Source organism: Pinus tabuliformis, chromosome 5_2 (assembly GCF_031772625.1).
Source record: "Pinus tabuliformis cultivar Carrire ecotype Pingquan chromosome 5_2, CPIR1, whole genome shotgun sequence".
Lineage (NCBI taxonomy): Eukaryota > Viridiplantae > Streptophyta > Pinopsida > Pinales > Pinaceae > Pinus > Pinus tabuliformis.
This window is the reverse complement of record NC_142306.1, coordinates 43,320,580-43,345,801: the sequence shown is the minus strand read 5'-3', so window position 1 is coordinate 43,345,801 and position 25,222 is coordinate 43,320,580.

Here is a 25,222-nt window from a genome sequence, read left to right as displayed (position 1 = left end):
ACGAAGTGCCTATGAGGAGTTGGAGTCAATGGCTCATCCCTCAAGAATCGATCATAACCGTTGATTTGTGACATTCCGCTTTGTTGATTCTAACTTTCTAAGGGCCAGCACTAGCTTAATAGTCGTGCTTGTCCACTCGTCGGACCTCCTCTTAGGTGAGAACATTTAAGATGAGTGGTTATTATCTCCTTAGGTATCCGCTAATTAATCATTTGTATTGTTGACATGTGCAAAGTCTACTACCTCTTAGAGACTCCTCCACACTGAGAACGCCGCTAGTCATTTTGAGCTTTAATGTAAACTATCTGGCGCCCTATGCCTGGAATCTTGTCTCCCTTTATAATGCATTAGACATAGACTCGGGGCATTTTACCTTCCAGGGTATGCTTCCGAGACGATGCAATTATGACGTCAACCGAGCCACATGTTAGCTTGTGATTGGTTCAAGTGTCATTCATGTATGGGTCCTCCAGGTATCTGAAAACTCTATAACCACCTGCCATGTGTCCACATCCCAGCAAGCAGTTGTTGACATCATCTTTTCTCAATGGTATTTTTCCAGTTGTCTGCCGAGAGAGAAAATACCCAGTTTCTAATTATGCAAAACTCCTCTATAAGTGATGTAGTATTGGGTGCCTCGAGAGTGGACTTAGAAAAGTATCATGGGGATCTGAGGTTGTGGGGTCTAAGCCTTCCAGTTCTATTACGAGGCTCTTTCAATCAATGACCCTAGCCCTAATAAGTGATAGACTTTAGATGTTTAGTCCCCAGAACTATTTACGATTGATTCTATAAGAGGACACGGGTTTCTGGGGTTCTGGGTTTTTAAATTTATGAGCTCCACTTTGAGCATAATCCTCTTTAGATCTCAGTAGTCACTTCAATATTTGTTTAAATCATTAAAAATCTCAACCCAAGTGTTTTCTAATTGAGTGGGATCAATATGGCACTTGAGCTCCTCCATTTCTCTGAAAACATGTTTAGTCTCTACCATGTTTTTCACCTCATTGCTCCAGGATGTATAACTTAGGAAAAACAAAATAAAAGTACAACATTGGCTCCAATTGGGGATAGTGTCTTGATTTGCAAGGCATTGAGAACCTACAGAATAGTATCCTTTTATTGGGCATGGAGTCAAAAATTCAAATATAGAAATCACAAAGGAAAGAAACACTCTAGTATTTAAAATGGAAATGGGTACCTGGTTTTAATGTTGAAAGTAGTGCCTAAGGTATTTCCCATTGACAGGCAACTCAAACACTTCTCCATCAAAGTTCTCTAGTAGGAATGTATTGTTGCCTTTATCTTCAACTACTTTGAGTGGTCCAAACCATAAGGGATCAAATTTTCCATGAATTCCCTTTTCTTCTCTCTTAACATCCCACCTGAGCACAAGTTTCCATGGCTGGAAAACTTTCTCTTTGGCCTTTCTATCAAATAGGTCCTTCATCCTATCTTGGTATGTGAGCAGATCCTAAGTCACTTGTTCGTTGTTCTCCTGTAATTCAACCAACTGATTTATCTTACGAGTAAGTGGATTTGGATCCTCCTCTATGTCCTAGATTAATTTAGCCACTGGCCTTGCCAATTAACTGGGGGAAAATACATTAGTGCCATATACCATCTCAAATAGTGATTTCCCAGTGGATCTTTTTGTTGTGACTTTTTTTGAGTCACGAAATGGGTATGTAGTTACTATTAATCTCATCATCCTTTCCCTTTATTCTTATCTTTTCTATATCTTAATGCGTTAATATATTGAGGAATTATGGTAAGAAATGAAGGAATTATTTGCAGTTACGATTTAGCTAACTTTTACCCTTCTTTATGTAGGAAAACAACAAAAGGGACAATTGTTGTTCCCTAACAAAGGAACAACAAAAACCAACAAGCAAAGGAAGGAACGTGGCAGTTGCGGACAAGGCTAAAGGTGAATCAGGAGGATCAACGCGAGAAAGGAAAGGATGTCTGAAGTTAGAAATCGGTTGTGAATCCCTCAGGATCAGGAGATCCTAAGGGATCACATTTACCATTTATCTTTTACCCTTTCTGATTATAAAAGGAGACAATTGTAAGAATAAAAGGGGGAATCTCTGTTATTATTGAAATTGTAATTTTAATTATAGACTCTCACTGTTGGGAGAACACGGTTATATTGTAATGTTACTTACGTTCGATGATTAATACATAATTGAATTTGTTGTTCCCTCGCATTATCTAAAGTAGCTTAGCAGTGTTTTTTGGCGGCTAAGGGACCGGCCTCTGGTGGATTTAACTACTTTCTTTGTGTCATACATTTCCAATTCTTGCAAGTGTGATTGGTTTGATAATTTTCCTACTTTCTATGATTTTATCTCCTTCGCTATTTATTTCCTGTATTGACAGTATATCTCTACTTTATATGATTTACAGCACTATCGTTTGATTTAGTTTCTCTTCATTACAAATTAAGTTACTTAGATAAGTATTTGGATTGATTTAATCAACTGTAAAGAGTTTGATTATCGCTATTGGACTCTCAGATTGATATCATTTCTATTAGGATTATTTAATGAAGATTGAGTTTGATTTAGATTAAAATCAGTTCAGAAGAGATGAGTTATTGCTACTGTACTCTCAACTGATGTTGTTGTTACTTGAATTACTGTAAGATTTGATTGAGTTTTCTTTAATAATTGCAATTGGAATTTATTAGATGCATCTGTTTACTCTTGTATTAAAAGATCTATACTGAAATTTAGGAAACATTACTCTCTGAATTAATAGCAGCCACATATTGTGTACACTCTTGAAATAAGAAAAATTGCCCGGGTTGATGATTAATGTGGGATAATTAGGAGTTTTAAAAGGCACCTTTTATCAGCCAACATTTTTGCGTCGTTGCCGAGGAGAGTGTAGCCATTTACAAAGAGTGATGTATATCTAATAATTTTTGTTGAGAAAGAATTGGGTATTGAAAACGGAAGGTAAGAACCTATGTAACGAGCAAGTAAAGTGCTTGCTCCTCCACCCACTTTTCAACACAATTACTGAAAACTAAAGTAGGTGTTTGATACTTGTCTATTGAGAGAGAACTGGGTATTCAAAATAGAAGGTAAGAACCTGGGTACGTAGCAAGTAAAATTCCTGCTCCCCCACTCACTTTCCAGCAAAGTTGTTAAGAACTTAGGGTAGACATAAAAATTTGAATTGTTTGCATGAATGACTAAGAAGAAAAGACCCAAAAACAATCCAATTCCACTACCCAAACCTGAAAAATCTAAGGGACTAGTGACCCTTGGATGATCAACTTTCATAGATGACATCTTAAGAAAAGCTAAATCTCAGCCATCAGTAGGTCCCCAAACTGTTGCTTCCATACAACCTATTGTCTCCCTTCGGGCCACAGGCTCACCATCTGTAGCCTACGCTGAGGTCCATAGTAGAATGGAAGGAACTGAGCAGAGTTTTCAAGAAATTGAAAATTTGTGCCCAATTCCCTCACAAGAAGGGGATTCTTGTAATCTTCGTGAAGGAGGAGGAGAAACAGGGGAAGCAGAGGAACCAAGATCCCCTCAGGTAGTAATTGAACAAAAGATACCCAGTATCCCAAACCAAGGGAGTGTTGTTAAGATCATTTCCACCCCTTCTAGTCATCCTAGGGATAATCAGAAATCTCGGAAGGGTACTGGCATATATTTGATCAAATGGCCAACAATCCACAAGCACCCCAAACCTCTACATTACAGTATCCCATCGTTGACACAGTTGTCAACACACCCATGAAATATATCCCTCTACAAAATATTCCCACCTTTCATGGACTCACATCAAAGGATCCAGTTGCATTTCTGTTTGAATTTGACGTATTATGTCGGGGTTATGATTACACCATTGACCCCCATAAACTAAAGTTGTTTCCCTCTACATTAAAAGGAGAAGCCCTGCGTTGGTTTATGGGACTAGGTGGCGGGACCATAAATGATTGGGATCAAACTAAAACCGCTTTCCTTAAAAAATATTAGGACTATTGCAGATCTAGGGAACTAAAAGATGAAATATTCCAAATGATAGCAAGACCTAGTGAGACGTTGGAAGAATACATGGAGCGTTTTTATTATAACCTCCAAAGGTCTCCCTACGCAACTCTACCTTTGCCTGATAATGTGCTAAAAACTACACTGATTAAGGGGATGAAAGATCAATGGATAGAGACATTAAATTTTATGGGTAAAGGTGATATATATCAAGAAGACTATGCTAACATTATTAATTTGTGTATCAAGTGCTCAAGAGGCAGTACGAGATTGAAACCAACAAAACATGATATGACCACTAGGCACAGCAAAATCTATGGCAGAAGCATTACTCGTGCAGAAATTGGCAACCTACTGGAGGATTTCAAAACAGATATCTTGGGAACTTTGATGACGCAATTAGACATCATGCAACCCAAGTAGAAGCAGGTTAAAGCAGAACGGAACCTGGTGATCTTTTTCCCTCGATGCAAGAAGAAGCATAGTCATAAATAATTATCGTTGGATATGGTACAGACATGTGCCATATGCACTAAAGATCATGCCACAGAAAGCTTCCCATTGCTCCCAGGGTGAAACGCAGTCTTTAAGGAGGCAGAGGAAGAAATAGAACCAGTCTACCTGCTAAATCAGCGTCGCCAATGGCAAACATGACAAACAGGTACGCCTACTGACCCATCTTCTTTCTTTTAGCCCTCACAATATAATGCTCAACAATACACAGGAGCTACGTGGCAAAACTAGCCACATTTTCCTAATTGTTCACCGCAACCATTCTCTATGCCACCTTGGTCCAATCAATCAAATCAAAATAATAGTTGGCAAAATTCCCCTTACTTCCCACCATTTTGGAAAAACAATACATATCCATCCCAATGGCCACCTTCCACTTCTCAGAACCAGAACTGGTAGTCAAGCTAGCAAATACCTACAAACCAACCAACAAGTACCTCCCCTTGTCTCAACCTACACTACCAGCACCTTACACATTGCAGCAGAACCCTCAACCCAATCTATGACCACAGCTCCGAGCCTAGCCCAACCAAATCCCAACAATAGACCTGTCCAATCTCTACAAATTATTGAAGGACTAGAGCCAGAAACTAAGGGAGTGTAATAAACTCAAATTAAGCTCTATATAGATAATTGAGTCAGAGGGGATAAAAACATACAAACAGAAGATCCGTTACCTATAGAACAAACACACCAAATGGAGAATACGGTTAAATAGAAAAGCCATGATCAAACTATCACCTCTTCTCCACCATTCCCAGAGAGATTGATTATACCCCGCCCAATAGAATATCCTGATTTCGATCTTCTCAAAGAATTAAAAAATCTTTGTGTAAAAATACCCCTCCTCCAATCTCTTCAGGACATTCCAATTTATGCAAAGACTATTAAGGAATTGCGTACTAAAAAGCCTAAGAGGAAAATAAAAACAACCCCAACTGTCCATGTAGTCATAACTTTGTCCGATTTATTATCAGGCAGAGAAACACCAGTGGAATAAGAGGATCCAGGAAACCCTATAGTCACAGTACAAATAAATGTATGTTCCTTCCCCAATGCATTAGTTGATTCAGGAGCAGCCATTAATATTCTCACAACAACAACTTGTCAAAAACTTGGCATTACAGCCTTGGATCCAACTACGACCCTACTGGAAGTTGCTGACTGATCAGTTGTCAAACCAGAAGGGACATACAGGATGTAATGGTGTCTATAGATTCTTGGGAATACCTAACAGATTTCCCGATTATTAATCCTAGAAACCGGCTAGATGGACATCCCCTAATTCTAGGAAGACCTTGGCTAGCAACCACAGATGCTTACATAATTTGTCGAACAGGCAACATGACCATAGCGAGAGGAAGTAATGTGAAGAATCTAGCTCTATATCCTCCAGCTCAACCAAGCTTAACAATAATAAAAACTAGAATACAACCTTTATCATATTTAACTGAAAACATTCGATCACCGCTAATTGTAGAAGATGCTCTCGAATTTAAGGATCAAACAAAAGATGACATCATTAACACTTACATTAACCAACCAGATGTCGTATCCAATCTAAAATGTCACATGATCAAAGCAGCCCTGGATAACGAAATTGAAGAAGATCCCTTAAAAGATATTAATGACCAGACAATACCAACAACTATTGTTTATAACAGCAAAACCATTGAAATTGAGCCAGGGAAAGTCCTAAACATTAACAAAAACCTTACTGATGACCAGGAGCAGAGGCTTGTTCAACTCCTTAGAAAATATAAAGAGGCTTTCGCTTGGGATTACCCAGATATGAAAGGGATTGATCCCCAATTATGCATGCACCACATCTATACAGAGAAAGATGCGAGCCCCATTCGACAACCTCAACGAAGGTTAAACCCTCAGATGTTGTTAAAGATGAACTACAAAAACTATTAGATGTAAATTTCATCTATCCTATATCTCGTAGAAAATGGGTTTCTCCATTAGTTGTGGTGCCTAAAAAGAATGGAAAGTGGCGTATATGTGTCAATTATAGAGAGCTTAATAAAGCAACCCAAAAAGACCATTTTCCCTTCTCGTTCATTGACCAGGTCTTGGACACATTGGAAGGTAAAAAATTCTTCTCTTTCCTAGATGGCTTCAGCGACTACAACCAAATCCAAATTGCCCTTGAAGACCAGGATAAGACTACCTTCACCTGCCCTTGGGGGTCATTTTCTTACAGGGTCTTACCTTTTGTACTATGCAACACACCTGCCACATTCCAGAGGGCCATGTTAGTGTCAGCCTTTGTAGCCTTCCTCCAGTGATCAAATATGCTCTTACAAAGTGATTTTAAGGTGTCAAGGTCAAATTTTGTCATTTAAAAGAGTCTTCAAGCAAAATTTGGTCACTAGGCTTTAGGTCTAGGGTTTGTTTTCACTCTTTTCAAAGTTGTCCAAATGGCAGTCCATGTCATCATTCAGATGAGTGTATCATCATTCAAAGGGTTTTCATCATCATGTCAGGATCCATTGGGTCATTTCACACCTTGCTCATGCTTCAGTTGCGCCTAGGCAAGGTTCATTTCCCTCTCCTAGGGTTTTGAAGCTAATTTCTCTTGGATAGTCAAATCATTAGCAAAACTTGTATCCGGATCTTCATACACCTTCCCCTATCCTTAAATTACCTTATCAAATACTTCCCATCACTGAGATTCCCCAAATTCCTCATTTTTCCACAATCCCTAGTTTCTTGCTACAACTTAGAAATTTTCTAGGTTGGACCTGTGTTTTGCCCTTTTGGACCCCTTCCCCTCACTTGATATTTGAGATTCCACTTTCCTCTACTTCCTAACATCCCTCCATACTTCCAAAAATTTCCCCAAGAATTTAGAAGCCCTTTATCCCCTTCATTTCGCTTCATTTCGACAAAATCCCTTGTTTCACACATCGGGATAGGTTTCACTCAAATGATGTTTCTGAGCAATCAAAGATGAATTTGGGAAAACTGAGAGATTTTTTTGTCCAAAACAGGCCAAGGAAGAAAAACCTCCTTCACTTTTTACACAGGTATAATGGTTTTGGAGAAATGTCAAAAATACAATCGCCTCGGGAGAATTGATGCACCTCTGAAGTGACCTTGGGAAAATCAATTTTTCTCCTCGCTTGGTTGGAAAAATAACTTTCTTGATGAGTCAAAGGATAACTAGACAAAAATATCTTTCCAATGAGCTATCATGAGCTCAATTGGGAGTTAATTAAGGCATTCAAAAGTTTACTGCAACAGCACTCTGCCTTGAGGCAGCCTCATTTGGCACATTTTGACCAGTCTTGGAAGATTTGACTTTTTATAATGCAAATGAACTCCAAATTGAAAAATTCCAATTGGGTTGGAAAGTAGACTCAAATACCTTTCCAACGAGCTATCACATGCCTAATTTGGACACCGAGAAGGCCTCCAAAATCCTCCCGCACAATTTCACTGCGCATAGAAATTGTGCGCTGCGCATTGGGCAGTTTAGGCGAGTGTAAATTTACATAGGCGCTGCGCACTGGGTTTGCGCGCTACGCATTGAATATCAGCAACACATAAATTTGGTATATGCGCCCGGGACACAACCAAATTCATTCCAAGCTTGCAAATAGGTATGTTATTGCTGCCTAGTAATGTTAGGGTGTTTGATATATGTTTTAAAGATGGGATTTGATGTATTGGGTTTTGGCAAAATGAAACCCTAGGTTCATAACAAAGGCATCCCTTGAGTTGTTTTAAAAATATGTGGGTGGTTTAGTAAGATGTCCCTCATCCTCCATTGATGAAAAAACCAGCTCCTTGCTCATTTGTGCACCCTAGTCAAACATTCCAAAGAGCACACATTGTATTTTGCTCATTTGTCAAAAGGTGACTGTTTTGTGTCAAATCATTGAAAACAGAGCATTATTATTATGGCATGGTTTGTTTGATACTGTGGTAAACATACTAAGGTTTTGAGTATACATTTAAATTGACTCCGCCACACTTATATCACTCTATATATCATAGACATCTTGACACCAAAGCCATGTCAGACACAGATTCAGTTTATGAGCAGGAGGTAGAAACTGACCGAGAGACTTGGCTCGAGAGGGTAAACATCTACTTGGAGGAACGACTGAAAAAGGCCAATAGAGACAATGCATTATTGAAACACATGGCTGTGCATGACAAGGCCCGGAGCCTAGTTTGCAAGGCGCGAATTAGGAGTCTAAAGGCAAAATTGAAGAAACCGATCAAAAAAGCAAAAAAGACAAAAAGAGCTTGATCGTCTTCGGATTTTGGCCGAAGCCTCTTTGGCTGAGCATTATACTTGATTGGGGACCCCCAGCCCAAATTTCAAAGAATTTGGAGAAAATTTTGTCAATTTTGAATTTTTTGGCTCTAAAAACAAGGTTTTTGGCTAAACGTGCAGTGCGCTACCCATAAGATTGGGAGGTCCAAATCACAAATGGTTTGCATTTTTGGATTTTTCATGATGAAATATACTTGCTCAGCTATTTCCAAGGCATTTCATTAAAATTTGGGTCCCCAAAGGGTCAAAAAACATGCAAAAAATGACCTCACTGCCCCTTGTTGGACACACAGGAAGCAGTCTTGGGAGAATGAACTTTTGGAGGGGAAAATGCACACCAAATGGGAAATTTCAACTTGGGTTGGAAAGTAGACATCCAGGGCTTTCCAACAAGCCAACCTGAGCTCAATTTGGATGCCGGGAAGTGCCTCAAAATCAGCCTGAAATGTGCACTGCGCGTAGAGATCAGGGCACTGCACATTGAGGATTTTGGCCAATTTTTCACCTTCCAGCTCAGAATTTCGGCCAGTTTTGACCAATTTCACCTATTGATGTAATTTTTGGTTTTCCTTTATTTAATTTGATGTATATGATGTAATTTTGGCACTATATTACCTATTCTAGATGATTCATTCACAAAATAGCAAAAATTTAATGAATGAATCAGTTTCCTAGCATATAGGGGTTAGTTGTTTGACTACCTAGTTTTCAGTTCCTTGTTTAGAATTGGTTGAAACAGCTCCTAGAAGGAGGATCTCGACCCCTAGAGGTTAGGGAATGAATTTAGCTTGATCTATATATGTAAATTTTCATTCAGTAGCACAGGTTGGACTCTTGGGGAAGAGGCTTTGAGACTTTATTGTACATTTTACTTCAGCATTTTGGCAAAGGAAAGACCAGGGTTTTGCAGCACTGTTTGGAATTCTTGTGGCTTTATTTCTTGATGGTGTGCTTCTTTCAGTACTTGTAAGTTTGTTATGTGTATCATTTTCCTTCACTCATCTTCTACAATTGAACAAATGAAGTGTTAAGGTAGAATTCATAATCTGTAATGCTCTGCCTTTAAGTTTGTTTGATATCCTATGTTTTCATCTGTTTAAGGAGAACTCTTGAGGTTTTCTTGCTCTCCTTAGCTCCTCATCTGTCTAATCTATTCACCTCATTGCTTTTAAAGCATCAAAACAATTGCCTACCCTGCTCCAATCAGACCTCTACAGAAACTGTGTCGTATCCCCGCACCCAAAATTGCCTTTCCCATTTCTCCAACAAAAAATCAAAAATCTAAACCAAAATTTTCTATCTCTTTACTAGCCTAAAATCAGTATTAATTTGGAGTCATCTCAACCATTTTGAAAACCTTTTGCCGAGATAGACCCGGAGAGAGCCCTCTCCTGTCCTTGTAGGGCTAGCTACGAGGCTAAGCGTGGTTTGATGTTGCCTCGAGTTTTGCCTTCCTCAGCCTGAGGCGGATTCTAGCGTTAACAGGCCATACTCAGCATTTGTTTAGACTTGATAAATGAGGGGCTCAAGGTGTACATGGATGAATTTACACCCTATGGAGATGACTTCGAGTCGGCATTACAAACACTAGAGAAAGTTCTGCAAAGATGCATCGCCACCAAGCTCTGCTTAAGCCATGAGAAATGCCACATGATGATGACCAAGGGCCTCATCCTGGGTCACTACATCTCAGCAACTGGAATTCAGGTAGATCCAGGAACAATTCAGATAATTCTCTTAATACCTACCCCCTCCACACAAACTAAGGTACGTAGTTTTTTGGGATTTTCGGGATATTATAGAAGACTTATAAATAATTTCTCCCAAATTGTTGCGCCATTATATGCATTAACAGGAAATATCGATTTCATATGGACTGACAAATGTTACATTGCTTTTGAAGATTTAAAATGGATAGTATCAATAGCCCCAGTATTACGGGGCCCAAACTGGGATTTTCCATTTCAGATCTCATCCGATGCATCAGATACGGCCATCATAGTAGTTCTTAGCTAGGAGCAAGAGAAGAACCCTTATGCGATATACTACATGAGCAAAAATTTATCTCCTGCTGAGTTGAATTACATTGTGACCGAAAAAAGAATTTTTGGCTGTAATCTATGCTACTAAAAAATTCAGACATTATATAACAGGATGCCCTGTGGTTTTGTATACTGATCACTCTGCTATTAAATACTTAGCTAATAAACCTGTTGCGAATGGAACAGTGACATGATGGTTGATCCTTTTGCAGGAATTCAACATAACAATCAAGGATCGACCAGGAAAGGAAAATCCGGTGGCAGACTTCCACTCATGTATACCAAAGACAAACAACTTGGCAGTAGTAGAGGACCAATTCCCTGATGATCACCTATTTGCTATAACCTTGAAAACATCGTGGTACATGGATGTTGTGAACTACCTAGCAGTCAGAAAATTACCCAAGCACCTGACACCCAATGAAAGAAAAAAAATAGTACAATGCAGCACTCGGTTTTGTTGACAACTAATCCTTTTGATTAGGTAAATATCTGTAAATAAATAAATGTGAAATGTGAACAGTCATCGGGAGATGAACTTAACAGTCTCTCCCTCATGTATATAACAGACCTACCTGATTGAATGAATATACAAATCAGTTTTTGTTTTGTGGAGTTACTGCCTGGCCTGACATGGTATCAGAGCCAGCTCCCTGTTTAGCCTTTATGTCTTTGTAACTCCTGGTCTGCTCCTATGCTCTCCATATAATTTTGTGACTGATTACCTACGTTTTGTCTGCCATACCTGCGCCCTCAGTACCTGCGCTCTGTGCCTGACATTCATCTGACATGGTATGGGAACGTTTGCGCTGCCCTGACATATTCTATTTATAAGTCCTGCGCCTTGTTCATCTGAATACGCTTAGACTCCATAAATGTTTCATATTCTCTGAACGTTGTCTATCAATTACATTTGAATTATGTCTTTCATATTCCCTTGAAACTGCTGTTGTGGCTTCCATTGGAAGAACTGCTGCTGGCTGCGGCTTCTTTGGGGATGAAGGCAAACATGGGCATTTTGTAGTATTCCCGGGAGATCTGACTTCGAATTCTGGCAGCAATATCGTGGCTTTTGAATCGGGTATCCAGAGCCCTAGGCAAGCCGATTATGGAGCATTGCCTCGACAAAAAAAAATTCTGATTCCGTGACTCATTGTTTTCCCCTTGGCTATCTGGTCATCAGGTTTTCTCTCATTGAATTCGCTCCTCCTGTCCCGCCATTGAGATCTAGGATTGTTTTATTTTTCATAGCAAGCGAGATATCTCAGCGTGGTGTGGTAACGCTGAGAGCAGAACTGGAAACGCAACCATCATGTTGAATGGTGCTCCAAGCCGCAGTGAATTTGCCCCCTCCGGTCAATAATACTCCTCGGCCTCTCTTTTTTCTGTTTATTTAAATATTGCAAGTTTTTTACATACCGACTGGTGAGCATGAATAATACACCTCGCTCTCTTCATTTTCATCGGCAAAAGAATTGCAGCGCACCGTGAAGGGCTGCGGACCATTCGAACTCGGGACGTAGCTTAGGGTAAAGCTCCTGTGCGTGACTTCCGACAAGCTCATTTCCCTTCAATACTGAGGCCGAGCATATAATAGAAATCGTAATGAATGAATCCAACCGTGGTGGATTTCTGACTTTATACAAGTCAGAGGGCTCGAGAGGAGTCTTTCATGTCATTTCGAGCTGATGGTTATTGTTTGGCTGCAATATTTTTCTTGGAACGTTCCTTTTTTGCTGTTAAAATTTTAAACTATGACCGTATATCACTTCAAATGCTTGTTAGTTTTTTTTTCCACATTGCCTTTTATATGATGGACATGGCATATAATGGATTAAAAAGTTATATGCAGTGAAGATTTTTATGACAGTGGTAGCATGGTTATCAGCATTCCTTTCAATGGTCAATGATATATAAATGGCGTAGCAGAATTCTATTCATGCTCAGATTTTGGATGGTTTTGAATACACTTTCATATCATAATCATTTTTTTAGCGGCAGAAGTTTTTTTTTCTCCACAAAAGCACATTTTTTTTGCCATGAGAAGTATTATTCTATCAGCAGAAGTATTTTTTTTACAGAATGCATTCAATCATATCCATGGTGGGAATAGTTCTCACTGGCAAGGAGAACTATCCTGAATGGTCCCAGATGATAAAACACACCCTCATTTTCAATGAGTTGTGGAAAGGAGTGTGTGTCAGAGAAGGAGACAATGACCCAGTGCAGCCTACCTCAGACAAAGAGCTCGTCATTTGGGAAAACAAGAACAGCAAAGCTTATGCATTAATTGCAGCATCTGTAAATGAAGAGGTGAGTCACCATATTTCATCATATTCAACTGCCTTTGAAGCCTTACAAAAGCTGAAAGAACTCTATGACTCACATTCTGCACTTGAAGTTGTTCAACTCATGATTAAACTCTTCATTCTTGAACTGCAAAATAATGATCCTCTTGCTCTTGCATCTGAAGTAAAGTCTATAATGCATCATATCAATTCCACTAAGGTTGAGCTGGATATTCCTCTTATTACTTTTCTCAAGGCACTTTATCCTACTTACTCCAATTATCTTGAGTCATTGCAAGCAAATAGAAATCTCAAATATATAACCTTTGACTCTCTTGTGAAAAAGTTTGTTGAAAGAGAGAAAGCTTTTGGAAAGAAGACAGCCCCTAAATCTTCTCTAGAGACTGTGTGCCTTGCTCATAAAGAAAATCATCCTGCTCAAGATTCTACAAGAGGAAGAGGTGGACGAAGAGGAAGAGGAAGATATTTCAGAGGCAGGGGGGGCCAACATTCTCAAGGAGAAAAGGCAGATTTTCACTGCATTCGTTGCAAAAGAAATGGATCACATGATGCCTCTACATGTAAGCTACCATGGGACAAAATTGAACAGAAAAGAAATCAACAGAAGGTAAAATTGATGATACAGAAAAAGGTAAAGCACCTGAATCCGCTCACTATGTTGAGGCACAATGTAACATTGGAGTAAATGAAGATTTATCTAATGCTTCACTTGCTTCTTGGAAAAATGATTGGTTGCTTGATTTAGGAGCAACCTGTCAAATGACTCATAGAAAATATTTTTTTGAAGATTTTACTGACAATGTTGATGGAGCAGTATAATTTGCAGATCAATAAAAAATCAAGCCATCAAGGCTTGGCACAATCAGGCTTAAACTACCTGGTGTTATAGACATTTTTGGGCCCTACAACCCCAACCATGAAATGTCCATAAACCAAGGGCTCCTAAGTCCCTAAAAGTGTTGTTCTAACCCCTAAAGGAACAAGGTCAACAGATTACAGCTTCTCCCAGAAGTTCTCCATGAAAAACTGCTTAGAATTGGTCAAAACAGGATCATTTCAACTGCTCCACTGGCCAAGTGCGTTGCATCTCACCTAAATACACTTTGTGGGTGCGTTGCATTTCAAAAATCCCTTCTATGGGGTGTGATGGGCGAGAAATGACAAATGGCAGTGTCATTCCGCGAGGTGGAGAGGCAATGGAAGCTTCCAGAATCTTCTCCTGTAACACTTGCCTCACTAAATTTGACCAAGGATGAGTAAGAGATCATCAATCTCCAAGTGGAAGCAAGAACTGTCAGAGGGAAGACACTAATCAAAAACCCAGAGCTAACTCACACCTCTGCAAATATCTATATATAGATCTCTCATCCAAGAGATCTATAGGTTAGAGGCTGGAATTTTGCATATTGTAAGGAATTGATGTTGGTTTCTTGAGACAAACATCAGATTGTTGGGTGATCTAAGCTTTGTTTGAGGTGAAGAGGGGCTTTTTAGCTGGGAGGTTGATGTTGGGTCAGAACAACTGGTTGTAACTCCTCTTGGCTCTTTCTTGTTTATCAATAAAAGCTATTCAAGTTTTCCTCCATGCTCTTGTGTCATTGATGCTTGCTACATTTGTATGGTCAATTTACATCTGATCCTAGATTGTTTATGATTATAGATCCATGTCTTTGTATAGTGCTATGCTTCTGTGATTTTACAGGTACTTTGTGAAGCTAGGCGTGCAAGGGAGCAGGTAGCTAAAGACTATCAAAGAAGAGGGGAATCAAATCAGGAGATTAGCGCAAGACAGAGGTTGGTCTTTCTGTTCCTCTCTATCTATAATTCATAAAGGAAAAATGAAAGTAGCTTTTCTCTGTTTGTTTCTAAGGCAGCTGCCACACCTTAGTGGGATAGATCAATTCTATATAGACACTTTTCCCTGTAACAAAATGGTGACTCTGCTGGGGAGATAATTAGTTTGTTTGTTTATCATTCTTTGTTGTTTGTTTCATAAACTTACAAGTAGCATTCGAATTGCATTTGCCATAACAAATGCAAAGTAGATAACTACTATTTCAATCCATCTACTAGATTTGTTTATGAGTTAAACAACTGATTCACAAACTATCTGATTGCCCTTGTGATAGCTCTTAGATCCTCCTTAGATCTACCCCTGATTGTTGCATTACTGATCTCGGCTAAAACCCAAGAACTGAACTGCAAACTGTGACCCGGAACCCAAACAGAGTCTCGTTTCTGGCCCAGCATAGGTACTGTTCAGAGAATCTGAACTTCAGCGCACTTCCTGAGTGGACAAGCTGCACTGCATTTCAAATTCTCTGTGTTACAGGCGCGCTGATCAGACTAGGCCCTGTGCAGTTTTGGTTTCTGTGATTCATTCTTTCCAGTTCTATTCCTGAATTTTCCTGCCTGTGATCAGTATATGTCTTTTTGAAACCCCTTTTCCTTGTTGTTATTCTACCTCCTTTGTACAAAAGAACTGTAGATGTTTTTGTGTGTTTGTTGAGTCATTTACAGTTCTCCTTTGCAAAAGTAGCATAATCGTACTGTCGTCCTTTGATTTGAAATTGTCGCAAGTGTCGATTTCAATCGTAGGAAAGAGTTTGATTGCTGTTGATGGTCGATTATCCTGTTACTATTGCATTTGGTCTGAATTTGTAATTTTCTAGTGTCAAGAACAAGTATTCATTTCAAAATCGTAAGGTGTTGTGATCGTCTCCATTTTTGATTTCGAAAAGAAACTTGTTGATATTTGTCGCTTGAAAAGAAATTTAGATTTGTGCATCAAATTTCTTTTTAGCATTCATATACTAAGAAAGTCGAAAACAAATACATGCATGTGCATTTGCATATAGACAGTCTGATTGACTTGATTTAGGAAAATGCATTTAGAGTGTGCTCTTTGCTCTTTGTGAAAAGATTTTGTCTTTCTTTTCCTTAGTAGCTAGGATTTTCATTGCACAAATAAGATAAAAAGTTTGTTTATCATCTTAGATTGCATTTTAGGAATTACATCTACATCTCGCGGTGAACCTGAAAGGCAAACTTCATAAACAAGATCATCTTAAAATAAATTCAATGAATCTAACAACGCTTTGGAACTTAACACACAACATTTAGAAGTCTAGGCTAGAGACGTATTCCGGCATCGTAAAGCCTTGTAACTGTTGTTCTCACTGATGGTTGGGTGATTCCTCCACTTTGAGACGATAAGTGCCAGTACAGACTTGTGCTCCCACGTACCGTCGAGTATATTTTGGGAGACCCCAATAGGCTTAATCCTTTATCCATAGGAAGCCGTGTCTACCACCCTATCAATCGTAATGCACTGAACACAGCATTCGGGAAGATTGACTGCCGTACCATAAAAAGTATTCTACAGTTTTGCGATTGGTTTGGTAATCCCTCTACCTAGATTTCCAGAGCAGTCCCTTTCATTCCTTTTCAGACTCCTTAACAGAAAAGGTCCATCTAAGCACTTGTCACTTCAGGCTCATTAAAAATCGAAGGAGACTAGAGTCATCTTTTGTTTTTTCTCGACTCTTAAAAATTGAAAAAATAAGTCGTGTCAAAGCGTCTAAAATTTATTTTAAACGGAATACTCATCACCCTTTTCCTACATTGATCCTGGGTTGAGAAAATGGAGTCCACCAACCAAGGAATTCCCCTTGGAGGAAATCCTAGTCCCTTCTCCTCTTGGGGAGATGTCGGTGCACCCCATATGGCCACATTGTCGCTTCCAGGACTGACAATTGGTTTGCCTGTATGGCTCTTCTCAACCTCTATCGTTCAGAACACCAAAATTCCTGAACAATCGAATCAGCAACTAGACGAGTCCAGAGTTACCCACCAACCTTCTACTTCCTCTAATTCTTCCTCTCCTCCTTCCTCTTCGCTTGATGGGGCTGGTAAAGCCAAAAGTCAAGTACCTAGGGAGAAGAAGGAAAGGAAGAAGAAAGAGAAGAAGAAGAAGGAGCCAAAAGCGAATGGGGGCAAATGAGTGTCGTCTAGCGAAAAATCACACACTGCACCGACCAGGCCTAAATCGCCATGTGTCATTTGCAGAGGAGACCACTATCACAAAGATTGTTCTTGCATCCCTCGGATCTTAAGGGACTGGTCTCCTCGTTTGCACAACCCGGTGTCGTCAACCTCTGATGATCATGTTGAAAACACACCGTCAACTAGTGAAAGTGAAGCTCCAGGACAAAAAGGAAAATATAGATTTCCTTGTAAATTTTGCGAAGGCGATCATGCCGTCCACCATTATCCCTTCTTAGACGAAGCTAAAAGAGTTTTGGACGATCGTCCGGTTTCACCGTTACGATTTCCTCCTGGATATAAAAACTCTTGCCGAGTCCGTCACTGGTTGAAAATCCGGCTGGCCCACTCAAGTGGTCGGCTGAAGCATCTATCATTGAAGATAAACCATCTAAACCCATACCAGACCAAGGTCAAAAGGTCGAGGCGGCAGTTGACCTGGTCTTGCCTTCAGAGGTTCCATCTTCAGATGATACAGTCACTGAAGAGAACAAGGATGACACTGTCCAAATTCTTTTCATAAGCACAGACTTCATCGAACATGGGGGTAATTTACCCATTCCTTTACCGCAGGAAGGAAGTTCGTCAGAGTCATACCCGGCCGTCTATTCGGTCCCACCTCCAAGCAACCTAGTTGTCTCCTTCGACTGGAATCAACTAGGCAGACCCATTTTACCAGCTAGTATACCATTCCGAATCATTGTTCAAATATATAGAATAGTTATGGCCGGTACCATCGTAGATGAAGGGGCTTCTGTGAGTATCCTTTCCTCAACTGCTTGGAAAGAGCTTGGTTCGCCATCGCTTTTGCCTGAGATGAGAAATCTAACAGGCTTTGATAAAGGAACCAGTCGACTGTTAGGGATCCTTCCCAATGTGCCCATAACATTGAGAGGGAAAACCGTTCACATGAACGTAATGGTAGTTCAAGGACCCCTGGATTACAATCTACTCCTTGGACGAGACTATATTTATTGCATGGGAGCAATTGTCTCCTCACTCTTTAAAGTAATGTGTTTTCCGCACGAAGGAAGAGTGGTCAAGCTCGTAGACCAGCTTTCATTTCCCAGTTCACGCATAGCAAATAGTCATATACCATCCCTAAATGGTCTTTTCACGCAAGAAATGTCTCAATCCCCAGTCCGCCCACCCGATGAGCGCGAGTGATTCGGGGGACATGACTGAAACTCAGGGGGCATGCATCCTGGTCTGCTTCAGCAGGAAAACTTCGGGTATAGGGTAGGTTTCCGCGAGGGAATATGACTAGTCTGTACTCCCGTCCGTGATTGGAAGAGGGGGTTATTCTAGAACAAGATTCTCTTGTCAAAGTTATGTGAGTGGAGTAGCCTCCTTAACTCACCTTTGTCTATTTCGGTAAACATCGCCGAAGAAGTGTTTTGTTTGCGATGTGAATAAAACAATCTTTGGGTAACCTGTAAGAGGTAGGCCTCTCTCGGTAAAACAAATGTTTTAACGGAATAAAGAAGGGGTAACCTTGAAACTCTGTTTTATACCTGGGGGCATGCAAACCTTTTGGAGTGCAAGCAAAGAGTGATCATTTATCTGTTTTTTGGATTGGTCGTTTCCTAACTTGCATAAAGAAAGGATGTGGGGCAAAAATCTAAAATTTGTCATTTTTATATGAGACATTCTTATCACACGACTGGATTAATCGAGCAATGTTACCGCAAGGTTCAAGCTCGTTAAAAAATAAACCCGCATCGAGCAGTTTTAGCGCAGACTTCATGCTCGTTAAAAAATAAACATAAGCAATGAGCACATGTTCCTCCAGAGTTTAAGCTCACTAAAAAATGAACCAATTTCCGGTAAATAACCATCGTGAATGTAATACTTCAGCCTTTAAAGCCTTGGTCGTGTTTGCACCGTCACCTCCACTTTTGCATTGGTCGATCATTCACCTCCATTTGATTGTTTACCCATTTTGAGGAACAGGTGCGAAGAGTGATTTCACTAGCCATCCTTGTAAAACTGTCGTGATTGGAAAATTCCAAACCTTACCTGGAATCAGTTGCTACCCATTTTATCACTCGTTCCTCAAAAGACGAGTTTCCTTTAAGCTCTTTTCAACTGACTCGTAAAATATGAAAAGATTGCCGATCCATTGGCCTCTCCAACTCGTTAAAGGGACCGGAAGTGCTATCACTCCTCTAGATTTTAATCTTTTCGGACCTCAGAGATTATTACACAAAAAGATCGAGCGCTTGTTTTGTTCGACTCGTTAAAAGTATCGAAAATTCATCCCTTCTGTATTGTTTTATACTTTTTCGGACTTAAGGGATTAGATGACGAAAAAGGAATTTTGGAGTTACCTTTACGTTCCTTTTTAGACTCTCTAAAATTGAAAAGGACCGAGTTATCTCTGTCGTTAAACTCATTAAAAGTGTAATAGCGACAAACTTGTCTATAGACGAGAACGAGTTTCACTATCGCTAGACTCGTTAAAACATAGCGATGGGTTTGCCCGAAGGGAAAATTATAGAACAAGCATATGTTATCCTCCTCAAGCTTGACAAAAATAAAGAGGTACTGGTCACCAATGACTGGGGAAAATTGGGAAGAAAACTTGAAGAAACTTTGTTGGTAGCAAGTCGCTCTTGAACATGACACTTCCACTCCGCGTCCGAGTCGGGTGGGGTTGTTTCATTCACCGGTCACATCACCATGGTCCCATCATACCATCCACATTTTGGGTTAATGCTACCAATCCATCACGTCAGTGTCGACGATATGTTCAAGAGAAGTCATTCAGAGAATTCACCTGTGTCTCACCCACTACAATACATTTATACTCCATTCTTTCATGACCGCCACCCTCAACCTTATATCACCAGATCGTTTTCACCTCCATTAAAATCATTTGCTCCGTTCTGTGTCATTAATGTGGGATTCATTAAGGCCCTCCTGTGATGGATCACTTCTTGTCGACATCAGCTCATTATCCAAGAAGTTGATCTAGGAACACCCCATTCAGTACTTTGAAGCTTGCATGCCTCAATGGCAAGTTCCTCACTACGGGCGACAGGTTTACGTCAATGACCTTCGACCGAAAGATTTTGCGTGGTGTTCGACGCCAAGTCCTTTATTCACACCACATGAATTATACTGCAGTACCTTGAGGGTCGTTATCATTATCGGTGATTCCTCTCGCGCTTGTTAATAGTTTACATCATTGGCTGGTAATCAAGCGATGTCTTTCCATGTTCAACTTCAGAACATTTCTCACATGGATCGACTTGTACTTCGAGTGAAGATCGAACGAGATTGAAGACCCCCGATCTAGTTTCATCCATCCGGGCTGCGATATATATTCAGGGAAATGAAGACATCAAATGTACATCATTGCATGCACAGATAATCATCCAATCAAAAGGATGATGGCTCTATCAGAATCATCAGTATACACTTAGATGATTGTATGTCCTATGTACATGAAAATGAATTTATAAAACTGAGCATGGGAATGCCCGCCTCAGCTAGATCATGAAAATATTATGAAGATAATGTATTGTATTGTATCTTATTACAGGTCTCCTCCCAGCATTGAAATAACTTCGGATCCTCATAATAAAGCATTTCACCCGACATCAAAAGATTAACGACCTCATGCTTTAGGGGGCAACTGTTATAGACATTTTTGGGCCCTACAACCCCAAGCATTAAATGTCCATAAACCAAGGGCTCCTAAGTCCCTAAAAGTGTTCTTCTAACCCCTAAAGGAACAAGGTCAACAGATAGCAGCTTCTCGCAGAAGTTCTCCATGAAAAACTGCTCAGAATTGGCCAAAACAGGATCATTTCAGCTGCTCCACTGGCCAAGTGCGTTGCATCTCACCTAAATACACTGTGTGGGTGTGTTGCATTTCAAAAATCCATTCTATGGGGTGCGATGGGTGAGAAATGACAAATGGCAATGTCATTCCGCGAGGTGGAGAGGCAATGGAAGCTTCCAGAATCTTCTCCTGTAACACTTGCCTCACTGAATTCGACCAAGGATGAGTAAGAGATCATCAATCTCCAAGTGGAAGCAAGAACTATCAGAGGGAAGACACTAATCAAAAACCCAGAGCTGACTCACACCTCTGCAAATATCTATATATATATATATATATATATATATATATATATATATATATATATAGATATATATATATATATATATATATATATATATATATATATATATATATATCTCATCCAAGAGATCCAGAGGATAGAGGCTGGAATTTTGCATATTGTAAGGAATTGTTGTTGGTTTCTTGAGACAAACATCAGATTGTTGGGTGATCTAAGCTTTGTTTGAGGTGAAGAGGGGCTTTTTAGCTGCGAGGTTGATGCTGGGTCAGAACAACTGGTTGTAACTGCTCTTGGCTCTTTCTTGTATCAATAAAATCTATTCAAGTTTTCCTCCATGCTCTTGTGTCATTGATGCTTGCTACATTTGTATGGTCAATTTACATCTGATCCTAGATTGTTTATGATTATAGATCCATGTCTTTGTATAGTGCTATGCTTCTGTGATCTTACAGGTACTTTGTGAAGCTGGGTGTGCAAGGGAGCAGGTAGCTAAAGACTATCAAAGAAGAGGGAAATCAAATTACGAGATTAGCGCAAGACAGAGGTTGGTCTTTCTGTTCCTCTCTATCTATAATTCATAAAGGAAAAACGAAAGTAGCTTTTCTCTATTTGTTTCTAAGGTAGCTGTCACACATTAGTGGGATAGAGCAGTTCTATATAGACACTTTTCCCTGTAACAAAATGGCGACTCCGCTGGGGAGATAATTAGTTTGTTTGTTTATCATTCTTTGTTGTTTGTTTCATAAACTTACAAGTAGCATTCGAACTGCATTTACCATAACAAATGCAAAGTAGATAACTGCTATTTCAATCCATCTATTGGATCTGTTTATGATTTAAACAACTTATTCACAAACTACCTGATTGCCCTTGTGATAGCTTTTAGATCCTCCTTAGATCTACCCCTGATTGTTGCATTACTGATCTCGGCCAAAACCCAAGAACTGAACTGCAAATTGTGACCCGGAACCCAAACAGAGTCTCGTTTCTGGCCCAGCGCAGGTACTGTTTAGAGAATCTAAACTTCAGCGCACTTCCCGAGTGGACAAGATGCGCTGCATTTCAAATTATCTGTGTTATAGGCGCGCTGATCAGACTAGGCCCTGTGCAGTTCTGGTTTCTGTGATTCATTCTTTCCAGTTCTATTCCTGAATTTTGCTGCCTGTGATCAGTATATGTCTATTTGAAACCCCTTTTCCTTGTTGTTATTCCGCCTCCTTTGTACAAAAGAATTGTAGATGTTTTTGTGTGTTTGCTGAGTAATTTACAGTTCTCCTTTGCAAAAGTAGCATAATCGTACTATCGTCCTTTGATTTGAAACTGTCACAAGTGTCGATTTCAATCGTAGGAAAGAGTTTGATTGTTGTTGATGGTCGATTATCCTGTTACTATTGCTTTTGGTCTGAATTTGTAATTTTCTAGTGTCAAGAACAAGTATTCATTTCAAAATCGTAAGGTGTTGTGATCGTCTCCATTTTTTATTTCGAAAAGAAACTTGTTGATATTTTTCGCTTGAAAAGAAATTCAGATTTGTGCATCAACTTTCTTTTTAGCATTCATATACTAAGAAAGTCGAAAACAAATACATGCATGTGCATTTGCATATAGACAGTCTGATTGACTTGATTTAGGAAAGTGCATTTAGAGTGTGCTATTTGCTCTTTGTGAAAAGATTATGTCTTTCTTTTCCTTAGTAGCTAGGATTTTCATTGCACAAAGAAGATAAAAAGTTTGTTTATCATCTTAGATTGCATTTTAGGAATTACATCTACATCTCGCGGTGAGCCTGAAAGGCAAAATTCATAAACAAGATCAACTTAAAATAAATTCAATGAATCTAACAACGCTTTGGAACTTAACGCACAACATTTAGAAGTCTATGCTAGAGACGTATTCCGGCGTCGTAAAGCCTGGTAACTGTTGTTCTCACTGATGTTTGGGTGATTCCTCCACTTTGAGACGATAAGTGCCAGTACGGACTTGTGCTCCCACGTACCGTCGAGTATATTTTGGGAGACCCCAATAGGCTTAATCCTTTATCCATAGGAAGCCGTGTCTGCCGCCCTATCAATCGCAATGCACTAAACACAGCATTCGGGAAGATTGACTGCCGTACCGTAAAAATTATTCTGCATTTTTGCGATTGGTTTGGTAATCCCTCTACCTAGATTTCCAGAGCAGTCCCTTTCGTTCCTTTTCAGACTCCTTAACAGAAAAGTTCCATCTGAGCACTTGTCACTTCAGGATCATTAAAAATCGAAGGAGAGTAGAGTCATCTTTTGTTTTTTCTCGACTCTTAAAAATTGAAAAAACAAGTTGTGTCAAAGCGTCTAAAATTTATTTTAAACGGAATACTCATCACCCCTTTCCTACATTGATCCTGGGTTGAGAAAATGGAGTCCACCAACCAAGGAATTCCCCTTGGAGGAAATCCTAGTCCCTTCTCCTCTTGGGGAGATGTCGGTGCACCCCATATGGCCACATTGTCGCTTCTAGGACTAACAATTGGTTTGCATGTATGGCTCTTCTCAACCTCTGTCGTTCAGAACACCAAAATTCCTGAACAATTGAATCAACAACTAGACGAGTCCAGAGTTACCCACCAACCTTCTACTTCCTCTAATTCTTCCTCTCCTCCTTCCTCTTCACTTGATGGGGCTGGCAAAGCCAAAATTCAAGTACCTAAGGAGAAGAAGGAAAAGAAGAAGAAAGAGAAGAAGAAGAAGGAGCCAAAAGCGAATGGGGGCAAACGAGTGTCGTCTAGCGAAAAATCACACACTGCACCGACCAGGCCTAAATCGCCATGTGTCATTTGCAAAGGAGACCACTATCATAGAGATTGTCCTTGCATCCCTCAGATCTTAAGGGACTGGTCTCCTCATTTGCACAACCCAGTATCGTCAACCTCTAATGGTCATGTTGAAAACACACCGTCAACTAGTGAAAGTGAAGCCCCAGGACAAAAAGGAAAATATAGATTTCCTTGTAAATTGTGCGAAGGTGATCATGTCGTCCACCGTTGTCCCTTCTTAGACGAAGCTAAAAGAGTTTTGGACGATCATCTGGTTTCACTGTTACGACTTCCTCCTGGATATAAAAAACTCTTGCCGAGTCTGTCACCAGTTGAAAATTCGGCTGGCCCGCTCAAGTGGTCGGCTGAAGCATCTATCATTGAAGATAAACCATCTGAAACCATACCAGACGAAAGTCAAAAGGTCGAGGCGGCAGTTGACCCGGTCTTGCCTTCAGAGGTTCCATCTTCAGATGATACAGTCACTGAAGAGAACAAGGATGACACCGTCCAAATTCTTTTCATAAGCACAGACTCCATCGAACATGGGGGCAATTTACCCGTTCCTTTACCGCAGGAAGGAAGTTTGTCAGAGTCATACCCGGTCGTCTATTCGGTCCCACCTCCAAGCAACCTAGTTGTCTCCTTCGACTGGAATCAACTAGGCAGACCCCTTTTACCATCTAGTATACCATTCCGAATCATTGTTCAAATATATAGAATGGTTATGGCCGGTACCATCGTAGATGAAGGGGCTTATGTGAGTATCCTTTCCTCAACTGCTTGGAAAGCGCTTGGTTCGCCATCGCTTTTGCCTGAGATGAGAAATCTAATAGGCTTTGATAAAGGAACCAGTCGACTGTTAGGGATCCTTCCCAATGTGCCCATAACATTGGGAGGGAAAACCGTTCACATGAACCTAATGGTAGTTCAAGGACCCCTGGATTACAATCTACTCCTTGGACGAGACTATATTTATTGCATGGGAGCAATTGTCTCCTCACTCTTTAGAGTAATGTGTTTTCTGCACGAAGGAAGAGTGGTCAAGCTCGTAGACCAGCTTTCATTCCCCGGTTCACGCATAGCAAATAGTCATATGCCATCCCTAAATGGTCTTTT